At 42.4% G+C, this 25,772-nt stretch overlaps 1 pseudogene; it reads left to right on the forward strand.

Moving 5' to 3' along the window:
• Positions 1-8,492: 8,492 nt before the first annotated feature.
• On the forward strand, positions 8,493-9,513 carry LOC131383044 (histone-lysine N-methyltransferase SETMAR-like; annotated as a pseudogene).
• The last annotated feature ends 16,259 nt before the right edge of the window (positions 9,514-25,772 follow it).

The raw sequence follows: 25,772 nt of genomic DNA on the forward strand, positions 1-25,772 counted from the left end.
GAGTTTAAAGCCATGTGCTTACGTGCTGGGTGTGGTGGCCATCACATCCATCTATCAATTCCAAGAAAAATGGCCCCAGATACAGCTCCTGGATAAGGGAAGTTCGCTCTATGTTGTCTGCTAAAGGCAAGGTCAGGGTAAGAATACAACTTTTGCCTGGAATAGTACTGGTGTATTCCTGTTATTCTGTCATAACTATCAATAACACCCTCTTTCATTCATAAAATTGTCTTAACTTGGAATAATAAATCACTAGAAGCCCCCAGGTTTAATGAATGGGTCCACCCCTCAGCAGTAAAAATCAATGACAAAAATCTCAGAGAGAGGGCAGCTACCATTCCAGAGAAAAACATTAGAAATTACAGTCCAAGGGCCATGGTTATATTAAAGTGTCCTCCCTTGCCCAAGACTAAATACCAGCAACCCGGGTAAGATGAAAATGGTAAGTGCATGTGTTCTCAGGCACCAGAAAGCAAAGGAAAAGCTGAAAAAGCAACTTTTCACAGTATCCCAACTGGAGGGAGAAAGGCCCCATGGAATAGGGCAGGAGAGCAGTTGATGTGGAGTAGAGGGAGTCGTGCTAAGGCCTGGAGAACACGGGAAGCCAACCTGGGCCAGAGAAGGAACCCCTGGTTGAGCTGGAGAAAATAAGGGCAAGGCCCTAACCCTCATTCTTGGAGAAACTGGAGTGATGGGCAGAGAAGCAAGGTGTGAATTTTGTTACAAGGCCTGGTCTGGATCCCAGGACTCAGGCAAGTGTCTGGAGAGGCCCATCGTCAGAGGAGGACGGGCAGCCCTGAGGCCTGGGATTCGTATAGTACGCAAGTGCAGCATACGGCTAGCACAAGCAAAGCCAGCAAACTGGAAACAGAAGGGCTAAAGGGATTTTCTGCATGTCAGAAATGCGGGCAAATATTAAAGTCTCAAACCCACACCATCAAGCCAGAGGATCTATGCAGCAATGGGGTCAAGGGGGAGGGTTGGAAGGAAGTGATTCCTAGCTACTCATTAGCGAAATAATTGAGTCCTCCTGGATTTCTAGAAAGGCTAGCACTCAGGAATTTATTTTATTTATTTTTGCTTGCTTTTGTAGTGGTTTGTTGATGCTCTCATGAATAACCTATCGTTTAGCTATTTCACATATTAAATTCCTATTTCATTTCTCTTAGAATTTTTCCCCTTTAGTACTTATTAACGAATCCAAAATCCAGGCCAACCCATGTCAGTAATTGAGCTGCAATTCACCACTTCCCTCCTCTTTCATGTTAGAGATAAAGTGTCCACATAGCAGAACCCACAGGTATTATAGCTGTTCTTAAGACCAGGGGTTGGCCTGGTTAGGACAAGGTTTACTGCATGAGAGATGTTACTGGATAAATCTCAGATGGTCCTGGATTTAGTTGCTGTATCTCCCAGGACAGAGGCAGCTCATCCTGAACAATAAATTCCAGAATACAACTCCTAGGCCTTTCACCTTGCAGGCCAGTGAGAGACAAATGAATAGTAAGAAGAGGCACATTCACAAACTCTGAAAAGGGATGAATTCTCTCTTTAATAGAGGTATATCCAGCACCTCCTTCAACCTCAGTCAAGCATGCTTACATCTTGTTGATGTAGCTGCAACAAACTACAAGGTCCCTGGCAGAATCTACATCTCATCAGCGTCAATTTCATGGGTGGGCTACCACTAAGTAGCTATTAATTCTGAGCATTCACAGTAATGTTGGTTAGAGGAAGGGGAGATGCAGTGGGGAACCTAAGCTGGGAAAGGCAAAAAGATTTTAACCTAAAAACCAGCTCCAAAGGACTGGTAGCAGCAGTGTGATGCATGGTGTTGAGAAGGATTCTGAGGCTCACCAGGAAAGAGTTGCTCCATTAGTCAAGTCCACCATGAGTGCTGTAAGTAGGAATGATGCCATGCCTAAGTGTCATAGGGCACTGCTCTGACCAATGCATGGGCCCTCTGCTATTTGTAGATGTTTGGTATGCAATAGTGGTAGGACAAGCCCAGTGATGATTGATGATCTGCTCATGGGAGAGAAGGAGGAAGTTTGGAGGAAAGGCAGATCCTGGATGCTTTGAAAATAACAGTCAATTTCTTACAAAAAACAAACAAACAAACAAACAAAACAGCCATGGTAAAAGAACAACAGCTGAAGCAATGTCCCAAGGGATGACAATCCTGAGCTGATGGAGACAGCATGTGAAATCTCAGGGACAGACTGATCCCCAGAACAAGTGGGCTGTGGCTCAAAGCCAGGGCACTGAGGCTGGCCTCCAGTCCGGTTCTCACTGGGCTGCACAAGTCCTCAAAGAGTGTGCTGTAATGGAGAGATGAACCAAAGAAGCATTTCAGTGTGAAAAGCAGTGCTCTTTCATTCCAAAAGAGTCTTAGACTCCTGGAGAAAAGGAGGCTTTTATTACACTCTCAGCATGGGGCCAATTAGATCGGAAAAGAGAACCCACGGTGTCTTCCAGAACAGAAAGAAAAGAAGCATTTGCAACAACGTGCCGCATCCAGACCTGCCAAGACATTTGCAGATGGTCACCACAGCAACCGGTAGACTGAAGGCCACTCAGAGGAAGATCACAGTGCGTGGGCTACCCTAGGAAGTCTCTCTACTGAGCTGCAGATATGGATTTGAAGATGATTGTCCACAACCTACCTGTAGGAGCAAGCCACAAAATTAGCATCTGGACCACCACTGTTGATTTTGCTGTGCCCCGGGGCTGACAATCCTGAGACCCTCACGCCCCCCATCATCTCCGTCACCATAGCCCTGGTAGAACAGCTCCCTGTGTTTTGTGATGATCTACTTGTGCTAGGCCACGCTCATCCTCAACCCTTAGATTTCTTGAAGGGCCTCTCATGGTTTTCCATTTCTTCCTTTCCCAAAAGCCCCAGCCTGAGGGGCCTGGCCAAGGGAGCCAATGCGTCCCTCTTAAACCACTGGGAAGAAGGAAAATACTTCACAGAGCCGATTAGAAACAAAGCAAATGATTCTGTGGAAACGTTTAATTCATTCTTGGCAAGCCATGCCATGGGCTTGGAAAAACAGAGCTGCGCTTTGGTCTTCTCCCCCGGAAGCCTATTCATTCTGTCTATGGAAAAAAAAAATAAAAAGAAAGGTAAAGCTGACACTTTTCAGCAATCTGCAAGTAATGACAACAAGGCCTGGGAGTACCTAGTGTTAGCAGAACTGACGCAGCAGGGAGAGCTGGCTCCAGCCTGGTGGCCTGGATAAGTAATCGGACTCCATGCAAACAGTGCGCACCCTACCTGGGGCTGTGGGACGTGCTGGCCTAGGCCTGTTTGGTGGAACTCTGAGCATTACCCCTCTTGGATCCATCTCCAGGGTGCTTTTTTTCTGCAGATGAAGATGATCTTAGCTCCACATGGAAGGCTGATTATTGTCAGAGCTCCTTGCCTCTCTACCCACCACTAAGGGAAAGTGGAATTGATGGATTCACCATTCACAATGTGTCATTTCATCAAGGACGGAATTATGTGTTGCTTGAAATATTTGCCGATGCCACTATAGGTGGACCCGGCAGCTGGAATCCACAGTCAGCCCTTTGTTTCACAGTCTCAGAACCCCACCTCTCGTTTCCAACAGCAGACCCTACTAGGGGATTAGAGGTCCCTTTCCTGTCAAGAACTGACCTGCAGAATCAACCCAACTTTCCAGCTGGCCATGACCAATTGAAAGGTGGTAGCTCATGACATAAAACATATTTGCCCTCCCAGCCTCGGCCCCTCCATGAGCTTTGTGTTGTCACTGCTGCTACAACTGGATGGCTTCACCTGGCAAGGAATGAGTGACCAGCCCAAGGTCAGGCAGCCTGAGGATGGCAGAATCAGTGACATTGCCCCAGGTACTTGGCAAGTCCAAGCTAGCCTCGGCTGAGAACACCAGCCCTCACCAGCATGCTCTCCACTTTCTGTGCTCAGATGGCTCAGACTGTTGGCTTCTGCTCCTGGTCCTGCTGGACTCCTGCCCTCAGCCTGGCCCACTGCTTCTGGGAACACACACACACAGCAGTGTTTGCCCTGGTTCTGACAGTTCCCAACACAGTGAGCATAAAGGGTGGGGATAGGGAGCCCCCGTGCCGACACCCTGGGGCCCAAACTGCTAAAGAGCCACATGGATTAGGTAAAACATTGGCATACATCATTTTAAGGAAGAGATGCATCCTTCCTTCATTCATTTCTTTATTCTTTCACTGGACTCTGTGTTGAGTCCCTGCTGTGTATGTCAAAATATGTGAAGGCAATGAGGATACAGAAAGGGAAAGACCTGACCTGTGTTCTGGAGGCATCGGTCAGGCAGAAAAGACACAATGCCTGGCCCTAGACTGACTAAGTTCTCTCCTTCCTTTTGTGCCACAGCCCCCCTGAGACCGGACATCCCCAGTCTCCTTCTTCCTGCCTTACAGGGGCCACCGGTCAGTTGATCCCTGAAGGTTCTCTCCAGAGCTGGACATGCATGCAACGGGGTGGCCTTGGCCAGTCCCACCTGTGCTGCAGGGTTTGGTGGGTTTACTGTGAATCACTGCAGGGAAACAGCAGAGAAAGAAGCAACATAAAAACAGAGGTGGGAGGGATATTTCCAGCTGCCGTGGTCACTTTCTGGTGTTTACTAACTCCCCCTGTGGCACCTGGAAGTCCCCCTGGATGTCTTGCTGACAAGTAGCCTTGATTTCTAAACCTTATAATCTCTCCCCCTGCCCACCCTCTGAAGGCTACTCATCCTTTCCCAAGGTGTGGGCAGGAAAACCTCTGCTCTGAACCTACATTGCCAGCATCCCAGCCCAGGTCAGACCCTCCCCAAAGACCCTTATTTATAAATAAGGAACATGGAAGAGGATTAGGTCAAGGCAGAAGAAGTAGCAGACAACAATGAGGGGAGAGAAAGAGAGAGATTGAGAGAGAGAAAGAGATTGAGAGAGAGAGACAGAGAAGGAAAGGGTCGGGGAGACGCAGAGGAAGAGAGAGAGAGGTATAGGTAGGAGGGAACAGGAGCCAAAAAGAAAAGTGAGGGGCTCCCAAAGAAGACATTGTTTTTGGCAATCTTGCCTGGAAGCAATTCTGGCAACCTCATTGCTTCCCTTTCCTTTCCTGTAAAAGGTGTGGAAAGCACTGTCTTCTCTCTTTGATTTCCTGTGAGACTGAGTTAATGAGAGCAGAGAAGTGATAGGGGAGGGGGAAGGAGAAAGCGGTGAGGACAGAGCCTCTTCGTGATGAAGCCTGGAGATTAGAACACTTGCCATAAATTAGTTTCCATCAAAACAGCTTCATCTGTGAAAGATAATGTTGTTTCCTCATTAGTGGTTTTTGTCTGTGATAATTAAGCCTCCACATTTGATCTCAGATAACCCTTCCTAACTTGACATCATTCAATCTGCTCAGATTGGAGGAGGGATGGAAGAGACATTGACTCACAAACACTGGATTCTTTTCACGGATGCTCTAATGGCGGTATGAGAACTTACTGAGGGCGCAGATGTGCAGGGACACGTTACATGCACAGCCAGCAGGCCTCCAAATTCCCCTGCTCTCCAAGGAGTGTTAATCCCCAAATAAAAAGGCTTAAACCCCAACCATCGAGGGAAGTTCAGTAACCATGGCATCCCATAATATATATGTAATCAAGCCATAAATATTTCAGAGAATTTCCCAGAGGCCTTTTGCTCACTCAAGCCTGCCTGCAGTGAATTAGAGCCCTAGCAAACCCCCTCACACCTAGTCAGTGTCTCAACTCTGGTCTCCCTCTCTCTGAATTAGTCACAGAAATCTATGATGGAAAAAAAAAATCTATGATGGAAAATCTATGATGGAAAGAAGAAACCAGGCACACCACCATGGACACCTCCTCAAGAAAAGCCTGGGGAATGTCCTTCAGGAAGTGTCCAGAAAAAAGCGTCATTATCACAGGAGATGACGGCTTCATGCGTGTAATTGCCCCTGAAGGTTTTCCAGTGGGACAATATGTGGAGGTGGAAGACAGTGATATTGAGGGTCCTCACTCTATGTAGGCCTAGGCCAATGTGTGTGTTTCTGTCTTCATTTTTAACAAAAAATTTCTGAAAGTTAAAAATAACAAACAAATAATTTTAAAAATAGAAAAATGCTTATAGAATAATGATAGAAATAAAGAAAATATTTTTGTACAGCTGTACAATGTGTTTATGTTTTAAGCTAAGCATTATTACAAAAGAGTCAAGCAGTTTTAAAAAATGTAAAAGTTAATGGAACAAAAAATTTATGGTAAACTAAAGTTAACTTAATATTGAAAAAAAGAGAAATTTTTAAAAGAAATTTAATGTAGCCTAAATGTACAGTGTTATACTCTGCAGTAGTGTACAGTAATGTCCTAGGCCTTCACAGTAACTCACCACTCACTAACTCACCCAGAGCAACTTCAGTCCTTTAAGTGCCATTCATTGCAAGTGCCCTACACAGGTGTACCCTTTTAAGAAATATTTTATACCACATTTTTACTGGAACTTTTCTATGCTTAGATATGTAAAGATATACAAATACCATTGTGCTACAGTTGTCTACAGTATTCAGTACAGTAACTGTGAGCAATAGGCTATTCCACATAGTCTAAGTATGTAGTAGGCTCTGCCATCTAGGGTTGAGTACTTACATTTTATGATGTTCGTGAAATGACAAAATCACCCAATGGTGCACTTCTTAGAATGGATCTCCGTCGTTCTCAGAACATTCTTACAACATTTCCCCATCATTAATTGACACATGACTGTATTTTCTTTTGGTGCTTTAATTTGAATATTTTCTAATGACCTTATCTAGTTCACTAATCCTATTTCCTGTCACGCCTGTCTGCTTCTGTCTATTTGTAATTTCAGATACTGAATTCCTTAAGTTCCAGAATATTTTAATTTTTAATATTTTTTTTCCAATTTTTTTATAATTTTCAGTTCTTTGCTAAAATGATCAAACTTTTCTTCTATCTTTTAAACATAGAGCTCCAAAAAATGTTTATTCTTCCCTTTTCTAGGAAGAGAAAGGAAGAGGCTGATCCCTGTAATCCAATCAGGCACTGAGATGAATATCAGCTATTTTTGCAAGTTTTGTAAAGCTCAGTCTACTTTTGATTCGCCATTGTTTCTACCATATAGCTCTTCAAGGCTATAAGGCTATTAACTGAGGGCCTGGTGTGTTCCACTAGTAGGCCTTAAACTCTACTCTGTTTTCTCAGCACAAGACTGCAGAAAATTCTGTTCAAATGTTTTCTTCTTAGATTTTTAGTCTGCTGCCTCACAGAGCTTCAGAATTTAGCAGACTTCTTGAGAGGGAAGCTGGATGATGCTTGAGGTTCCCAGCTCTCCAATTTTTCGTTCCAAACCTTTAAGACCACACGAAGCCCTGTTCATTTTTCTGTCACCTAAAGATGTTTCTTTACTTGAGCAAGGGTAGATTCTCAGCCTCTTGTTCTTGCCCATAATCAGTCAAATGGCCACAGGAAAAAAGCAACAGCGTATTTTCAGCTCACCTCCCTGCGGTTCTGCCCTCTCCAAAGCTTCAGACCTTCAGGTCCTCATGGCTTCAGCACATCTCCATTGCCTTTAAGCCAATTATTCTTACATTTCATCTTGATTTATTACTCGTTTTAGAAGAAGCATTGGTCTGTTCCCAACATTCTATCCTTCATGGGGCAAAATTCCAGTCATTTATTTTTTAATATTACTTAATTTTTCTTTTTGGTGTATCCACGTCACCTGAGATTTTTCAAATTATTTAACATACCAGGGATGTTTATCTAGTTATTATCTAAATAATAATATGGGAATGAAGCCTACATGCCTGAAGAAATCTAAGCTTGTTTTTGAAGAGTGTAGACATTTTTTACCCCCAAATAACTTTAGAAAATTTTGAAATTATAGTTTTTCTTAAAAGTTTTTAAAAGTTAACATCAAAGTCTTAGGCAATGACCTGGCTCACCATAGCAAAGCCTACTTCTTCTTTATACATCCACAGCTCTCTGCCCAGCCCCAGCCATCTCTGTAAGTTGAAATATTTGATAATACAAGAATAGTCCAGCACTGCAAAGGAAAAGAGGAGGACTGGCTTTGAAGAGTGCATCTTCCCTTTCTGAAGAAAACCTCAAATATCATAGCATGTTTCCAAATACCCATTTTACAGATGAGAAAAGTAAGATTCAGAGAGGTCAAGTAATTTGTCCAAGATTATGTAGCTAGTAAATTGTGTCACTAATATACTAGTCTGTCTGTTACTCTTTATCCCAGAAAATACATGCAAATCCAGATAAAGGAACATATTAGGTGAGTGCAAAAGTAATTGTGGTTTTTGCATTGTTAGAATCTGCCGTTTGATATTGGAGTACATTCTTAAATACATGTTGTTAATGTATAGTTCTTCTATACATCATTTTAATGAGCATTTCTCACTTTTTTTTGACTAATGACATTACTTGCTGTTTATTTTATGTTTACTTTAGACTATGGAAATGATGTTAGACAAAAAGCAAATTCAGGCAATTTTCTTATCCGAGTTCAAAATGGGTCGCAAAGCAGTGGAGACAACTCGCAACATCAGCAACACATTTGGCCCAGAAACTGCTAATGAATGTACAATGCAGTAGTGGTTCAAGAAGTTTTGCAAAGGAGAAAAGAGCCTTGAAGATGAGGAGCATAGTGGTCGGCCATCAGAAGTTGACAATGACCAACTGAGAGCAATCATCGAAGTTGATCCTCTTACAACTACAAGAGAAGTAGCAGAAGAACTCAATGTCAACTCTTCTATAGTCTTTCAGCATTTGAAGCAAATTGGAAAGGTGAAAAAGCTCAATAAGTCGGGGCCTCAGGAGCTGAGAAAAAATTTAAAAAATTGTCATTTTAAAGTGTCATCTTCTCTTATTCTACACAACGACAAGAAACCATTTCTTGATCGGATTTTGACATGCAATGAAAAATGGATTTTATATGACAACCGGCAATGATCAGCTTAGTGGTTGGACTGAGAAGCTCCAAAGCACTTTCCAAAGCCAAACTTGCACCAAAAGTGATTATGGTCACTGTTTGGTGGTCTGCTGCAGGTCTGATCCACTACAGCTTTCTGATTCCCAGTAAAACCATTCCATCTGAGAAGTATGCTCAGCACATCAATGAGATGCACCAAAAACTGCAACACCTGCAGCTGGCATTGATCAACAGAAAGGGCCCTATTCTGCACAACACGCGACCACACATGGCACAACCAATGCTTCAAAAGTGAAACAAATTGGGCTATGAAGTTTTGCCTCACCCGCCATATTCATCTGACCTCTCACCAACTGACTACCACGTCTTCCAGCATCTCGACAACTCTTGCAGGGAAAACACTTCTACAACCAGAAGGATGCAGAAAATTCTTTCCAAGAGTTTGTCGAATCCCAAAGCATGGATTTTTATGCCACAGGAATAAACAAACTTATTTCTTGTTGGCAAAAATGTGTTGATTGTAATAATTCCTATTTTGATTAATAAGGATGTGTTTGAGCCTAGTTACAATGATTTAAGATTCCTGGCCCCAAATCGCAGTTACTTTTGCACCAACCTAATAGAATTATCTCTGGACTGGCTTCTTACTGTGACGTTATGAGAGACAGGTGAGATTGACAGGCGTATTCAGTTCTTTTCTGGAGTTATCTGGTTTCTGATTTCTCCTAAAACTTAAAATATCCTATAGAAGTCCTGTAGCATTCCAAATGTGGATTTTACAAATATCTTTTTTTCTCTTAAATATAACCTAGTTTATAAATCATTTGAGGGCCCCTTGAGACGATAAACACTCAAGCAGCAGACACAGAGATGCCTTTTGAAGCTGCAACATCTTGTAGGCACAGAGAAGTCATGAGTCACATCAAAGGGAAATGTATGTTTATTGGGAAAGCCTTTTGTTGAAGTGGCATAACAGAGTTCTGCAGTAACTGAGAGAAATTCCTACGAGACACCCAGAGAAAGAAGATGAAGTCTGCTCTAGTGGTGGCAGGAGGACATCTCTTACAGGAGAAACCTCCAACAATTACCTTCTTGCCTAGGGGATGGAGGGTTATGATGTTTCCAGCAGCTTTCCTTGGAGGAGGAAACTCACTTGTCATTGGTGGACACTGGGCAGGATCTTTTGCTGTCATTTTAACATTTATATATTTAGACTATCTGGCTTAAGTAGATGGTTTATGGTTTATAATTATAAAACATTAATATTTGCCAATTGTTGAGGAATACCATGTGCTGGCCACTATGCTAAGTGTTTCGCATACAATTTAAATCAATAATTCCAGTGAGATTCGATAACATTATTCCCATTACATTAGAAAAACAGGCTCAAAGTTAAGCTACTTGCCCAAACACACATAGCTGTTAAAGTCTAATTGAGGTCTGTAACTCCATACTACATGCTCTTTTACATTCTTACACTCTGTCTTTCTACTTAGTCTTTTCACAATTCTCTTTATGTAATGATGACAGTGTGAGGCTTACAAAATGTGGCTTGCTGTATTGGTCTGTTTTCACACTGCTATAAAGAACTACTTAAGACTGGGTAATTTATATAGGAAAGAGGCTTAATTGACTCACATTTCCATATGGCTGGGGAGGCCTCAGGAAACTTACAATCACGGTGGAGGGCCAAGGGAAAGCAAGGACCTTCCTCACATGGTGGCAGGCCAGAGAGACAGAGAGAAAGGGGAACCACCATATACCTTGAAACCATCAGATCTCATGAAAACTCATTCACTCTCATGAGAACAGCATGGGGGAAACCGCCCTCATGATTTAGTCACCTCGCCTCAGGGCCCTCCCTCAAAACCTGGAGATTACAATTTGAGATGAAATTTGGATGGGTACACAGAGCCAAACCATATAACTTGCCCATCTTTGAAATTTTCCAAGCACTATATAGTGTTTGCCATGTTACTTAATGAAACCTATACAACTTCTGTCTTTAGTACCTTAGGAAAATCATATATTCTTTCTTCTTTTATTAAAAAATTTGAAAAGTTAATTTTATTTGGTCAAATTTTCAAGTGACTTAACCACTGTGATGTCACAATTGGAAGCTTCCTTGCCTGGGATATTCAAGACCACTCTATTTGAGCAGCCTTGAGGTATAAGATTGCAGAGAGCCCCTGGGGGCTCAATTCCTGAATAGATGAACTCTCTCATTCATTAAACATATCTGCTAGACTCCACTTGGTGTCTTGGTGTTATAGAAATGAGCAAAACATAACACCAGGCCTCATGGAGCTTCTGATATAATACAAGGTTATTAATTAGATTGGAGAATGACACAGGCTATATTGGAGATATTAGTTGATGCTGTTGGGGAGTGGAAGAGAATAGCATCCAACTCAGAGAATGAGGGAGGGCTTTCCAGATAAAAGAAGCTTGAAGCTTATCTTTCATCCCATCCTCAGGACTCAGAACATTTGGTGCCAAACCTTCTCCACTAATTTACAGGTAAAAGAATGACTCAGTTCATTTGGGCTGCTATAGCAAAATGCCATAAACTTGGTGGCATAGAGAAACAGAAATGTATTTCCCACAAGTCTAGAGGCTTGGAATTCTGAGATTAAGGCATAGGCAGATTTGGTGTCTGGTAAGTATTCAGGTCCTGGTTCACAGAATGGCAACTTCTCGCCATGTGTCCTCATGTGGTAGAAGGGACAAGCCAGCTTTTTCTCTGGAGCCCCTTTTATAAGGGCACTAATTCTATTCATGAGGGCTCCACCCTCATGAACTAATCACCTCCCAAAAGCCCTACCTCCTAATATCATCACATTGATGCTTAGATTTCAACATATGAATTAGGGTGGAGGGTGGGAAGGGGTGTGGGACACAAATATTCAGACCACTGCATTTTGCCCCTGGTCCCCGAAAATCCATTTCCTTCTCACATGTGAAATACATGCATTCTATCCGAGTCACTAACATCTTAGCTTGTTCCAGCATCAACTCAAAAGTCTAAAATCCAGAGTCTTAGCTAAATTTCATCTATATTAGATACGGGTGAGACTCAGGGTATGATTCATCCTGAGGCAAATTTCTCTCCCCAGCTGCAAACCTGTGAAATCAAATGTTATGTGCTTCTAAAATATAGTGAGGCTCTAAGCATAGGATAGACATTCACATTTCAAAAGAAATACACAGAAAAGAAAGACAGTAACAGGTTCTGAGCAAGTCTAAAACCTTAAAGCTCAAGAATAGCCTTCATTGACTGGATGTTTTACTGCCTTCTAGGTCCACTGAGGTGGAGGTCCCACCTTCCAACTCTCTGTGGCAGCGGTCCTGACCCATGGCTTTGAGTGGCCACACCCCCATGGTGGCTCTCTGCAGCAGCCCCACCTCCTCGGGGTTCTGTGCCTGTGGTCCTCCCATCCCCAGTGGGAATCATGCACAAGTGGCTGTAAGGGTCTGAGGTCACAGTGGGTGGCTCTACCCCCGTGGCTGCACCAGGAATTGCCCTGGTGGAGTCTCTCTGCAATGATCTTGCCCTCACAGCAAATCTCTGCTTGGGCTCCACAGCTCAGCAGGGCATCCTTTGAAATCTGGGTGAAGGCAATCTTTGCTGGGTGCAGTGCACACCATACCAGAGTCTGGTGGAGCTGCACCAGGGGCAACCAAGAAGCTTGGCAATGACGTATGGAGAACAGAGCCTTGAGGCAGTGCCTGGTAGCAAGCACTAAGATCCTGCAAGTGCCCATGCCACCTCCTTTGAAATTGATTTTTCTCCCAGGCCCTGGAACTCCGGGCCTATGATGGGAGGAGCAGCAACATGATGTCTGAAATGCCTTCTGGGTTAATCTTTTATTATCTTGTACAATAAGTCCTGGCTCTGCTCAGATGGCTCATCCATACTAATCTTATCAAGTGGTCACTTTTTCACACCCTCGGTTTTCTCTCCCAGACATGCTTTCTCATTCCTTTCAATATGAATAAGAATTTCCCAAATATTTATATTCTGCTTCCCTTTTGATTAATAATTCTATCATTAAATCAATTCTCTCTTCTTGCATACTATAAGGAGTCAAAAGAAACTAAGCTTCAACACTCTGCTTAGAAATAGCTCCAGCTAGATATCCAATTGCTCACACATTCTACTTTACACAGAATTCTAGGACAAACACCACTCAGCCAAACCTGCTGCCACTTTATAACAAGGATTCCCTTTCCTCAAGTTTTCAATGACATGTTCCTCCGTTCCACTTGAGACATCAGCAGAATGGCCTTCACTGTCCATATTTCTATGAACATTCTGTTCACAACCACTTAGGCATTTGCTAGGAACATTTAGGCTCTCACTACAGTACTCTTCTTCTGAGTCCTCAATTGAATCACCCTTTAAGGTTCCTTCACACCAACATAGGCTTCTCTAGTATTCACTTAGAAACCCTTCCTGCCTCTGCCTATTATCAGTTCCAAGCTGCTTCCACATTTTAGCAGCACTGTAACAAATACCTAAAATTTCTCCTTAGGTATTTTGTAGAAGTGGTATTTCTTCCTCTTCTTGGTACCAATTGTCTTAGTCTGTTCAGGCTGCTATAACAAAATACTATAAAGTAGATATTATAAATAACGGAAATTTATTTCTCACAGTTTTGAAGGCTAGGAATTCCAAGATTGAGGCAGCAGCACATTCTGTTTCTGGTGAGAGCTCACTTCCTGGTTCACAGAAGGCATCTTCTCACCATATTCTCACATGGTGGAAGGAATAATGCAGCTCGCTGGGGCTTCATTTATAAGGGCACTAATCCCATTCATGAGGGCTCAGCCCTCATCCTAATCACCTCTCAAAAGTGTCACCTCATAATATCACTACATTGGTGGTTAAGTTTCAACACATGAAGTTTTGGAGGGCCACAAATATTCAAACCATAGCAGAGATGGCCCTCTCTTTACTCCGACAAGAGCAAACCCCAAAATAGGCAGTCTACTTGCCACCTGGTGAGATGTCAAAAGTCCCAGGAAACCACCTTTTCTGTTAAATTTAGAACAGTGTAGCATCACCTATTCACAATTAAGTGTTATTCCATGCTAACCTAAAAACACCCTGGAGGGAATAAGCACTGATAATTTTTTTCCAGAAGTAGACCATCAGTGTAAAAAAAATATGAGAAATATTCTGATAAGTTAAATACTAACAACAGGTTCACCTGGTCTTGAATCCTAATTCTTCCATTTGATAATTGAGTAATTCCAGGTAAGGTGTATCCCCAGTCACATTCTCCCTTTCCTCACTGAAGACAAAGATAGCACACCTGCACAGCTACTGTCCTTGATTCCTGAGCAGGATCAGAGGAGCAGAGACTGTACAAGGACTACACTGTGCATTTATCTCCAGGCAGAAGGGATAGACTGGGTTCCTGGGCTCAAATCAGGGATGCCACTGAAAGCAAGCTTTTTTTTTTTTTTTTTTAAACGGAGTCTCACTCTGTCGCCAGGCTGGAGTACTGTGGCACGATCTCAGCTCACTGCAACCTCTGCCTCCTGAGTTCAAGTGATTCTCCTGCCTCAGCCTCCCAGGTAGCTGGGACTACAGGCACGTGCCTCCACACCCAGCTAATTTTTGTATTTTTAGTAGAGGCAGGGTTTCACCATGTTGGCCAGGATGGTTTCCATCTCTTGACTTCATGATCCTCCCACCTCGGCCTCCCAAAGTGCTGGGATTACAGGTGTGAGCCACCGCACCCAGTTGAAAGCAAGGTTTTATATAGATGGGAATTTTACAGCCCCTTCATCATACTCTAGAGATGAGAGTAATGTGTTTTCTAGCACATATGCATTTCTGAGGCAACCTACACTTCCCAAGGCACCTGGGACCCCCATCTCATCCTCAGACAATAACCACAGTTAATTAGAATAGGAATGGACCTTGACCCAGAAGCGGCATAAGCAATCAAAAATTTTTCTTGAATAATTAGATTCTTCTCTTGGAAATCTAAAAGTGAAATCAAGCAACTGAGATAGGTAAAATAAACTGACCCCCTAATGTCAAGTGGTAGACTTCAGGGTCAAAGAAGGCTACCTCAATCAGGATCCCTGCAGGAGAACAGATGGCATGCTCAAATGTATTAGAGGACAGTTTTAAAAATAGGCTATTTGTAAAGGTGTGAGTGGGGGTGGGAAAACTACAAGGAATCATGTGATACCCCAGGTCTAGTCATGGTAGACACTCTCACCACCAAAAGGCCTGAAACAGCAAGAGAGAAGCAGTCACTAGAACGCAGGTAGAACAGCAAAGAGAGAGCCATGTGGCAGGAGCTGTCATCTGCAGGTGAGGGACAAGAAGGGAGTTGAGAAATAAGACCTTGCTCTTTTTATTTCCTCCATCTTTAGCCAGAACAGACAAAGTCAATCCGAAGCCAGAAGGAAAAGGAGCCCAGTGGTACAAACTTCTGGGGCAAGATTAGGATGGAGAAGGATGGAAATGAATCTGGAAGGCAAATAGAGCAAGCGGCAGCCCAGCACAGAGGCCTCAATGGACCATGCACAAGACTATCCATAAACAAAAATAGCCAATTGGCTGAGAATAGCAGAAGAGACCAGAGATGCAGAGATGCCCTAAGAGATCATGCAGCCCATAAGAGAGAGCAGAGCCTCCGCTCTGGAATTGCTGCCAGCTTAGCAATTCCATTTTAGACGTTTCCTGTGCCTGAAGATCCCTATGTCCTTTATAGGCAATGTCTTGAGGAGTCTAATTATTTTAGTCAAGTACTGTTAACTAATATTCCACTCCCTGTGGAGGCAGTTTCAGACACAGTTTCCAAAGATCCCTGCCCCTTGCAAGCTTCCCCTGGAGTGCAGACTAGACCTTAGTGACTTGCCTCTACCATACAGAATACAGCAAAAGTGATGGAATTCCACTGTCAAAATTAGGTTACAAAAGACTGTTGCCTACTTTTGTGCTTGCCTTCTCTTGCTGGCTCTGATGAAGCAAGCTGCCACTGCTGTAAGCTGTCCTATGGAGAGACCAACATAGTGAGGAACAGAAAGCAACTGTGTAACTGAGGTTCTCCATGCAACAGCCCATGAGGAACTGAATGCAGTCAAACCGTGTGAATGTACTAGGGGACAGATCTTTCCCCACTGAGGCTTGAAATCTGCTGCACTCCCAGGATGATACCTTGATTGCGGTTTCTGTGAGATAATAAGAGTTGCTGTTTCACGCCATTAAATTTTGGAGTACATTGTTTGTCACGCAGCAGTGGATAACGAATACACTCCCAGAACATAATTGTTGCCTCTACATGAGAGGCCCTAGGCCTGCCTGAGATTCCTGTCAGGCTGCACTGGGAGATTCCAAGGATGCTGAGCACCGTCTGAGTAGCTCTGAGACCTGTGACAGCCACCTAAATGGAAGATTCCTTTTTGGTCTAGTCATGTGTGATTTCCAGGCCAAGAGCCTGAGTCTTTGCCTGCTCTTCAAACAGAATGCCACATCTTACAGCTCATAAGATCCCTTCTTCTGCCTTTCTGTTCTCTTCAAACTCTAGCTACATTGTTGTGTCACTGTTAAATTTTCTTTGAAAATTATTTCAACTACCGTCATGGGTTGTGGGACATTCAGCCCATGTTCCCCCATTTCCAAATTACTCCTGCTCCAGCATGCACGGAAATGATGGTTTGCACTATTTCAGAAGTACTTTGATTCTTTTCTGCATTTAATCTCTCCTTTAGGTTCCATTCACTTAACTTTAGAAAGGTGATTCTTGAAGGGAAGTTGAGTGGGGGACTTCATATAGCAAGAAAGCGGCATATTTTTCTTCTCCTTTGAACCATAACCATTTAAGGCAATTATAATGCTATGTAATAAAGGAAAAACATTTTAATGATATCCGGGCTATTATTTAAAATGCCTCTTTGTTTTTATTTCCATGATGTGAGTTGTTCATGCTTGCTGTTTTTTTCCTCCCGTGGGATGGGAGCTAGCAAGTTATTAAAAATATCTCATTGTAACAAATATATTACAAAGAAGGATGTTGAAAACATATCTCTCTAAAGCATTGCCGTGTTTCTGATGATAGATATACAGTAACAGTGCTTTGTTTAACTAATTTTAGCAGATTCTAAACAATCTTTAATCCCAGGAGAAAAAGTGTTTTGGCTTCTGTACACGTAAGGAAAGAAAAATTGAGTAGAAGTTAGAACACTTAAATTATGACCCCAACTCAGTTGCTAATTAATATGTGGCCATAGGCAAGGTAATAAATGTTCTTGTTAGTAAAATGAAAATGTTATTGCACAGGGTTATTGAGAAGACTAAATGAGATACTGCATATACAGCACTGATATTCAGTGCTTAGACTCAGTATTCTCGTGTATAAAAACAGGGTTACTCTTTAAAATGAAAATAGGATTACTCTTTAAACAGATCTACAAAATACTGTGCAATTGAAACCAACATGCAAAAGGGTTTTTTATGGTCCTTGATAAGTTGATTTGACATTTGTCAAAATAGTGGTTCAGCAGCACCATGAACTACAATAGCTTCCAAATGGATTAAACATTAAAAAATAGAACTGTGAAAGTACTAGAAGGGCTGGGTATCATATGTAAAACAAAAGAAAACTCTAAAATGTGACCATAAGAAGGCAGAAACTGGCTAGGGTCCTTGGGATCCAAGGAATGACACAATGGTTAGTTCCCTGGCTTTTTTTTTGTTTTTTTTTTTCTTTTTTGCCTACTATATCCTAGGCTGGGAGCTGGAGAAACTAGAGAAATTAGCAACACAAAAACACCACAGAGTATAGACAAAAAAAAAACCCCAAGAAATGCATTATTTCTCTAGCCTAGACCAAGAAAGGAACACCAAGACAAAAAATATTTAGACAATAACTGCCCTATTCTAGAACGAACCATGAAAACAAGATGGGGCCCACCTCCATCCCATCTGCAAAGACCAACCAGGAGCCTAGACTTCTGTACTCACCATGTGCTGTAACATGTGCTCGAAGTTTCCTGCTAGGGTGGCATCAGAGAAGGTTGGGTAGGGAACTAGGACTCTCCTCCCCGTCAGTGGTAATAGGGAGCACCTCCCTGATAACAGTCAGTGGAGGCCATGTGAGAAATAGTAACCAGGTGTCCCCTCTCATCGGTGTGGTGTCAGCAGAAGCCTAGAGGGGAGCCTTAACTTCTACTCCTGCCCAGCAATAGAAATAAGATGCCCCCATAAGGGTGTCAGTGGAGGCTGGGTGGGAAACATGCACTTCTCCACCTCCAGTGACAAGGAGGCATTTCTACTTCCTTTACCAGTGCAGTGTTAGAGAAGACAGCTCTTTATGAACTGAACTGTGGCTCTGTTAATTCATATCGTTAAAGCCCTAATCCCCAGAAACTCAGAATGTGACTATATTTGGCAATAGAGCTTTTCAAGAGGTAATTAGGTGACAATGAGGCTGTTTGGGTGTGCCTCTATCCAATCTGACTCGTGTCTTCATAAGAAAAAGATATTATGGACACACATAGACACCAGGGGTGCACATATACAGAGGGACTACCATGTGAAAAGGCAGCAAGAAAGCAGTCACCTGCAAGCCAAGGAGAGACCTCAATGAAAACCACCCTGGCCAGCACCATGATCTTGGACTTCTAGCCTCCAGAACTATGAGAAAATAAAATAAAATACTATACCACCCAGGCTGTGTTGTTTTGTGATGGCAGCGCTAGCAAATTCATAGACCAGCTAAAACAGGAAGTTTAAATAAGAGTCTCATAAAATAATGCCCAAAATTTCCAGGATATAGCTGAAAATTACTCAGTCACTCATCATATCAAGAACCAGGAGGCCGGGCGCCGTGGCTCACGCCTGTAATCCCAGCACTTTGGGAGGCCGAGGCGGGCGGATCACGAGGTCAGGAGATCGAGACCACCCTGGCTAACACGGTGAAACCCCGTCTCTACTAAAAATACAAAAAATTAGCCGGGCGCCGTGGCGGGTGCCTGTAGTCCCAGCTACTTGGGGGGCTGAGGCAGGAGGATGGCGTGAACCTGGGAGGCGGAGCTTGCAGTGAGCCGAGATCGCACCACTGCACTCTGGCCTGGGCGAAAGAGCAAGACTCCGTCTCAAAAAAAAAAAAAAAAAAAAAAAGAACCAGGAAAATCTTGAGTAAATGAGAAAAGACAATCAACAGATACCAACTGAGATGGCACTGATGGTGGAATTATTTGATGAATATTTTTAAACATGCATCATAAAAATGCTTCAATGAGCGATTAAGAATATGTTTGAAACAAAAGAAAAACTACAAAACCTTAGCAAAGGAATACAAGATACAAAGAAAACTTACGTGGAAATTTTAGAACTGAAAAATACAGCAACAAAATTTTTTAAAAAACTAAAAGATGGAATCAATAACAGATGAACAGAACATTAAAAAGAAAATCAATAACCTTTAAGATAGAACAATGGAAATGACCTAATCTGAAAAACAGAAAAAAATGGACTGCGTAAAACATGAACATGGCTTCAGGGACCTGTGAAATTATAACAAAATATTTAACTTTCACAGCATCATTGTCCCAGAAGGAGAGGAGAAAGAGTGGGGCCAAAAAAGGTGTAGAAAAATAATGACTAAAATTTCCCAAGGCAAATTATATAAACCCAGATTTAAGAAGTTGAGTGAATCTCAAGCGGCATAGTCCAAGTAAATCTACACAAAGACATATTCTAGCCAAGCTTCTGAAAATAAAAGACCAAGGAACATTCTGCAGAGCGGAAAGTAAGAAGTGACATAATCCCTACATGGGAAAGCAATTTGGATGACAACATATTTCACATCAGAAACCATGGAGACCTGGAGGGAGTGGCACATTTTTCAGATGATGAAAAAGGAAGCAAACAAACAAAAATGCACACAAAAATCTATCAACCCTAAATTCTATTTCCAGGTGGAAAAAATCCTTCAGGAATTAAGAAGAAATCAAGACATTTTCAGATGAAAACAACACTAAGAAAATTTGTCTTAGAATGGCAGAAAAAAAAAGGAATCTTAGAACATCAAGAAGGAAGAAAAACCAACGGAAAGACTAAATGTAACTAAGTATCATAGAATTTCCTTCACTTGGAGAAGGAAATTGTGCTTGACAGTTGAAATGAAAATTATAATGTCGTTTAATGTGTTTCTCCAAGTGTGCTGAAAAAGTATTTAAGATAATTATAAATGGGGGAAAGCAAAGGGACTTAAATGAGGACCAGGTTTCTATACTTTGCTTGAACGGTTAAAATGTTAATATGAATAGTCTGTGTCATTTATATAATATTCTTAAATGACAAAACTAAAGAAATGAAAAATACATCAGTGGTTTCCAGGGGTTAAGGATGTAGGGAGAAGGGAGTTGATGTGACTATAAAGAAGTTGTTTAACTGTGTTGTGTTAGTCCGTTCTCATGCTGCTACTAAAGACATACCCAAGACTGGATAATTTATACCGAAAAAAAGATTTAATGGACTCACAGTTCCACATGGCTGGGGAGGCCTCACAATCATGGTGGAAGGCAAAGGAGGAGCAAAGGCACGTTTTACATGGCAGCAGGGAAGAGAGCGTGTGCAGGGCAACTCCCCTTTATAAAACCATCAGATCTGCTGAGACTTATTCACTATCACAAGAACAGCACATGAGAAACACACCTCCATGATTCATTTACCTCCCACTGGGTTGCTCCCACAACACATGGGGATTATGGTATTATTATAGCTGCATATATGTGAGCAGTGCAGTCCACCTCTCAAACCCTCAATTTGCTTGCTGGTAAGGGACAAGGGACCCCCAAATGGGTGATGTACATAGTATGACCCAAAGAACGACCATGCCCTATCAGAGGTTTCAGATCACAGCCCTATGGCCACCGTCTTTGAGGTAAAAATGATATTTGGCAAACAAAAACTGATGCATTTCTGTATCTGGAATTTTAAATTTACTCCTGTAGGGACTTTTGGCTTCCCTGTGATTCTCTTGGCACAGGTCTTCATCCAAAAATGGAAGGGAGCAAAAACCCAGGACATCTAGGGATTCCAGACTATGTACTGTTTGATTAAATAGTCTTTCACCTGACTGTCCATGAGGATTTTGTCCTTCTGTGATCTGTGTCTGTATTTAAATACATTCTGTTTTAAGCATTCTTAGACCTGTGGGAGCTTGTTTTAAAAGAAGTGAGTGACAAACTCCCCCATAGTGTGTGTGTGTGTGTGTGTGTGTGTGTGTGTGTGTGTGTGTGTATTAGCAAAGTAGTTTTAAAAATCAGGCACTTAGCCTGCCAAGTTTCATCTCTTGGAAATGACAAGAGAGGCTGCCTCAGGCTTTAAAACATCTAATCTGTAAGTGGTCCATCTATTTTTATAAAGGGCAGAGAAGGGAGTGATGGGGGAAAATATCCAATCTCATTAAAATTCTCACAAAGATTTAATGAGGATGGATTGTCTTCATTTTATAGTCAATGAAACAGGGGTTCAAAAAGATTAAGCAACTTGTTCAAGGTCACACTCAGTGTTAACAGACATCCTGGAGTATAAAGGCAGTTTTCTCTGACTGTAAATCCCATGTTCTTGGCCCTGGCTGCAGGAACCTCACTGATACCACCAAGAGTAGGCAGGGATATTTTAGCAGGAAAAGCAGAACAAAAAACAAAATAAAATGAAGAATCCTTCAAGTCTTAGATATGGAAAAAGGATGGGCGTAGCTGAAAAATAACAAACACATCTTAAGAGACCAGTCCCTGAGGACACTCGCACCAGGAAGACAAATGGGCTTCAGATGCCCCCCGCAGCCCCTAACCCACTTATTTTTATTTTCCTCCCTGTTACCTCTATGATTTGGAATCATCTAAAAACTCCCTCTTTTTTTTAACTTTATTTTTTTCTGATTTCATTACCTTTTTTATGATTTTTTAAAATTGACATAATGATTGTACATATTCATGGGGTGCATAATAGTGTTTTTGATACATGTAATGTATAGTAATCATATTATGGTAATTAGCTATCATCTCAAACATTTGTCATTGGTTTGTGTTGGGAATATTCAATATCCTTCTTCTAGCTATTTGAAACTACATAATGTGTTAATATTAACTAGAGTCATCCTGCAGTGGTGTGGAACACCAGAACTTCTGTCTAGCTGTAACTTTGTATTCTTTAACAAATCTCTCCATAGCCTTCCTTTTAATTATGGGAGGTATGGTAAGGGCAGTTCTAGACTGCACTTGAATTTCCCAAGTCAGGGAAGGGCCACCGGTGGAACCATTGCCTCTCCCCTGATGCCCAAGTACACCTGTGTGCACACAACAGAGGTCTAGTTTGGCCTTTAGCTTCAGTGGTCACTGGGAGAGAATTTCAGGGTTTCAGGATTTTCCCAGTTGTTATTTCATTTTATTGTCACAATAACTTTGTGCAATTGACAGAGTACACAGTAAATTCCCAAGACATGTCCATTTATTTTGTCTGTTATTGTTGTTTAGCCAGTTTGTATTGAGTCTTTTCTTTAGGCTAGAAACTTTTAAATAAGCATGGATTTATGTAAATTAACCCAAATTATGTACCATTTTAAAGGTTAAAAAGCTGAGGCTCACTGAGGGTACACCAGTTGCCCATATAAGTACCAGATTACATAGCAGAACCAAACTCCAGATCAATCAGTTTCCCAGTACATGGCTTTTTCCACTAGGCCGGGGGTCAGTAAACTCTGTTTCTGTAAAGGTCCAGATAGTAAACATGTTAGGCCATACTATGTCCATAAAAACTACTCAACTCTGTCCTTGCAGTACAAAAGCAGTCCTAGACAGTTTGTAAGAAATGAGCATGGCTGTGTTCCTATAAAATATTACTATTTTTTCTTTAAAAAAAAAAAGGCAGTCAGCCAGATTTGGCCCACAGACCTTCTTTTCCCACTACCTTGGTTCAGAAAGTGTTAGTGTCCTTAGGCAGGTCCTCACATTCCTCTGTAATTACTTCCCCAACCCAATGCCAATACACCTACTTGCCTTTCCTCCTTCTCTTCCTGAAAGTGTGGCTCTGTACAAGAATCCAGCAACTAAAATTAGTACTGGATTATATTCCTGTTCTCTATTAGATTGAAATGTACTCCAGTTACAGAAAAGCACATGTGCTGTCTCCCCAGGAGAAATTGCATATTTGTGCCAAGAGAAGCCTAGTCACTGGAGTTCTCCAAAATGCTTTCATAGACACCATGGCTCTATTAGTCAGAGTCTTGGAGTAAAGAGAAAAGGCACATATTCTCAGGTCCCCCTAGGTGGTGTTGGGGCTTTAGCTGGGGATACCTGGACTTGAGGTGGCCATGACTGCCATCTTCTTCTTAGCCATGCTGCCATCCTGGCCCCTGCACTGCAAAATGTGAAGAATGGAGGACAAGATCAAGAGCATAGCATCCTTCAGGATACACGCCAAGCTCTGGGACCATCTGCTCTTCCACTGACATCTTCTCTGTGTATTCACAAAAGAGTATCTGATTAGATTGATGTGCGACCCTGCCCTCTGGCAGATTCTTGTTGAGTAGAGTCTTGCCCTGTATGCCAAGCACTATTCTAGGCACTGGAGATATATCAGCAAACAAAACCCCCACTGTCACAAACTAACATTCAGATGAGAGAAAAGAGGATAAAAGCAAATGAATAAATCTATAATATTTTAGATAGGAAGAAAAATAAGGGAAAGGAAATGGATTGATGGATGAAAATAGTACATTTTAGATAAGATGATCAGAAAAGAACTTCTTGATGAGGTGAGATCTGTACAGAGACTTGAATGAGGTGAGGGGCTGAACCATATGACTATCTGAAGGAATCACATTCTGGGAAGAGGGAATAGAAAATGCAAAGATCTTGAAATATGCCTGGCAATGTGAAGACAGCAAAGAGGCCAGAGTTGCTGGAGAAGAGAGAGAGAGAGGAAAAGAAGCATAAGATGAGATCAGAAAGTCTGCTTGTGTTACTGTAACAGAGCTGAGCCTGGGTAATTTATAAACAACAAATATTTACTTCTCACAGCTCTGGAGGCTGGAAAGTCCAAGATCAAGGCATCAGCAGTTCGATGTTTGCTGAGGACCCCAGTCTCTGATTGCAGGATGGTACCTTGAACACTGCATCCTCTTGAAGCATGAACGCTATGTCCTCACATGGGAGAAGAGACAGAAGGGGCAAACTCACCCCCTCAACGCCCTTTTATGGGGCACAAATACATTCACAAGGTTGGAGCCCTTATGGCTGCATCACCTCCTAAAGGCCACACCACTTAATACTGTTGCCTTGGGGATTAAGTTTCAACATGAATCTTGGAGGGGGCAAAGATGTTAGAACCATAGCAAAAAGGGAGCAAAGGTCCAAAACATGCAAGTTTTGTAGATCCTGGACAGGATTTTAGATTTTATTCTGAGTGAGATGAGTGGCCATTGGGGTTTGAGAGGACAAAAAAAAACATGAGTTTTTAAAGGTTTAGTCTAGCTGCTTCATGTGCATGTGCATTGATGTGTAGTGGGGGAAAGAGAAGGGAAACAAGGATGAAGTGGGAGACCTATCAGCAGAGTCAATAGAAGTTACTGATGAGTGGTAAAGAGAAAGCGCAGAGTCAAGGATGACTCCCAGGTATTGCACCCTCTCACAGCCTCGCCACCCACCTTTTTGTTCCAGCAGTTGCTGTGGCAACAAGCTGCAGTGGGTGAAGCCTGGCAGCACCATGGCCTCAGCTGCACCTTGCATTTCTTGCCTTTTGCCCCAGAGTTTCTTAGCCTTTCCATGGGACTCTTCCAGAAGCTCACTCAGCCATTCAGGTCCCTGTGTAAGCCTGGAAGACCAAGGAAGTTAACACCTCAGGGGCAGTTTTTGACCAATGAGGGTTTAGAGCATGTGGATAATTCTGAGGCTCAACCTGTATATCTTTTAAAAGACCACCCATTGGAACTAAGCCCCCAGGCATCCACAGCAGTAACCAGCTCTACCATACTTCCTTGGAATGGATTTTCCTCTTTCCATTTTACTCTTCCTAGTCCCTCACTATTGTTCCCTGGGTCCCCTCCCAAAAATAAACTTAAAACCCAAACAGTATCAAGAGTTTATCTTCGAGTATAGGAAAGTTTGGATTGCTCATTCCATCGCCAAGTGGAGATGACAAGGAAGCAGTTGGAAGTACTTGAATCTGGAATTCAGAACACAATATACAAAAGAGACCAGGCTACTTGTCTTCCAAGGTCATTGTGTCAGGGTGTACCAGGCACCCCCACCTTCACAGCTCCACCAATACAATGCATCTCCATCTCCTACTGTTCCCTTGGCAGGTGACTTCTTCTTGACCCTGAAGAGGAGCTGAAGAGGATGCAATGAACAGTGGAAAGAGCAAACAGCAGTCTTGTGATGCCAGCTTTTCCACACTATTCTCATTTGTTTCTAGCTCCAGTAGACGTGATGTCCTCAGAGCAGATGAGCAGCCACATTAGAATGAAGGCTTGTCGAAAGTCGGCATGGCCACCCCTGCAGAGAAACATTGTCTGTTGGGAGTCTTTTCCCTTTGTTAAGATCCCCCCTGAGGTTTTAGGGGAGGAGAAAAGGAAAGTGAAATGGGAGGCAATTGGGGGAGGCAAGGAGGCCAAGTGCCATGTCCCCAGGAGGCCTCTTAGCTCTCTGACAGCCTCCAACCTCTGCCTCTAGCCTGAGCCTGGATTTCTGAGACACTGCAGAGATAGGACATGGCTTTTGTTTTCACTGCTATTTAATTTACTCAAATGAAAACTGCAATTACT

Source organism: Hylobates moloch, unplaced genomic scaffold (genome assembly GCF_009828535.3).
Source record: "Hylobates moloch isolate HMO894 unplaced genomic scaffold, HMol_V3 SCAFFOLD_1, whole genome shotgun sequence".
NCBI classification, from domain to species: Eukaryota; Metazoa; Chordata; class Mammalia; order Primates; family Hylobatidae; genus Hylobates; species Hylobates moloch.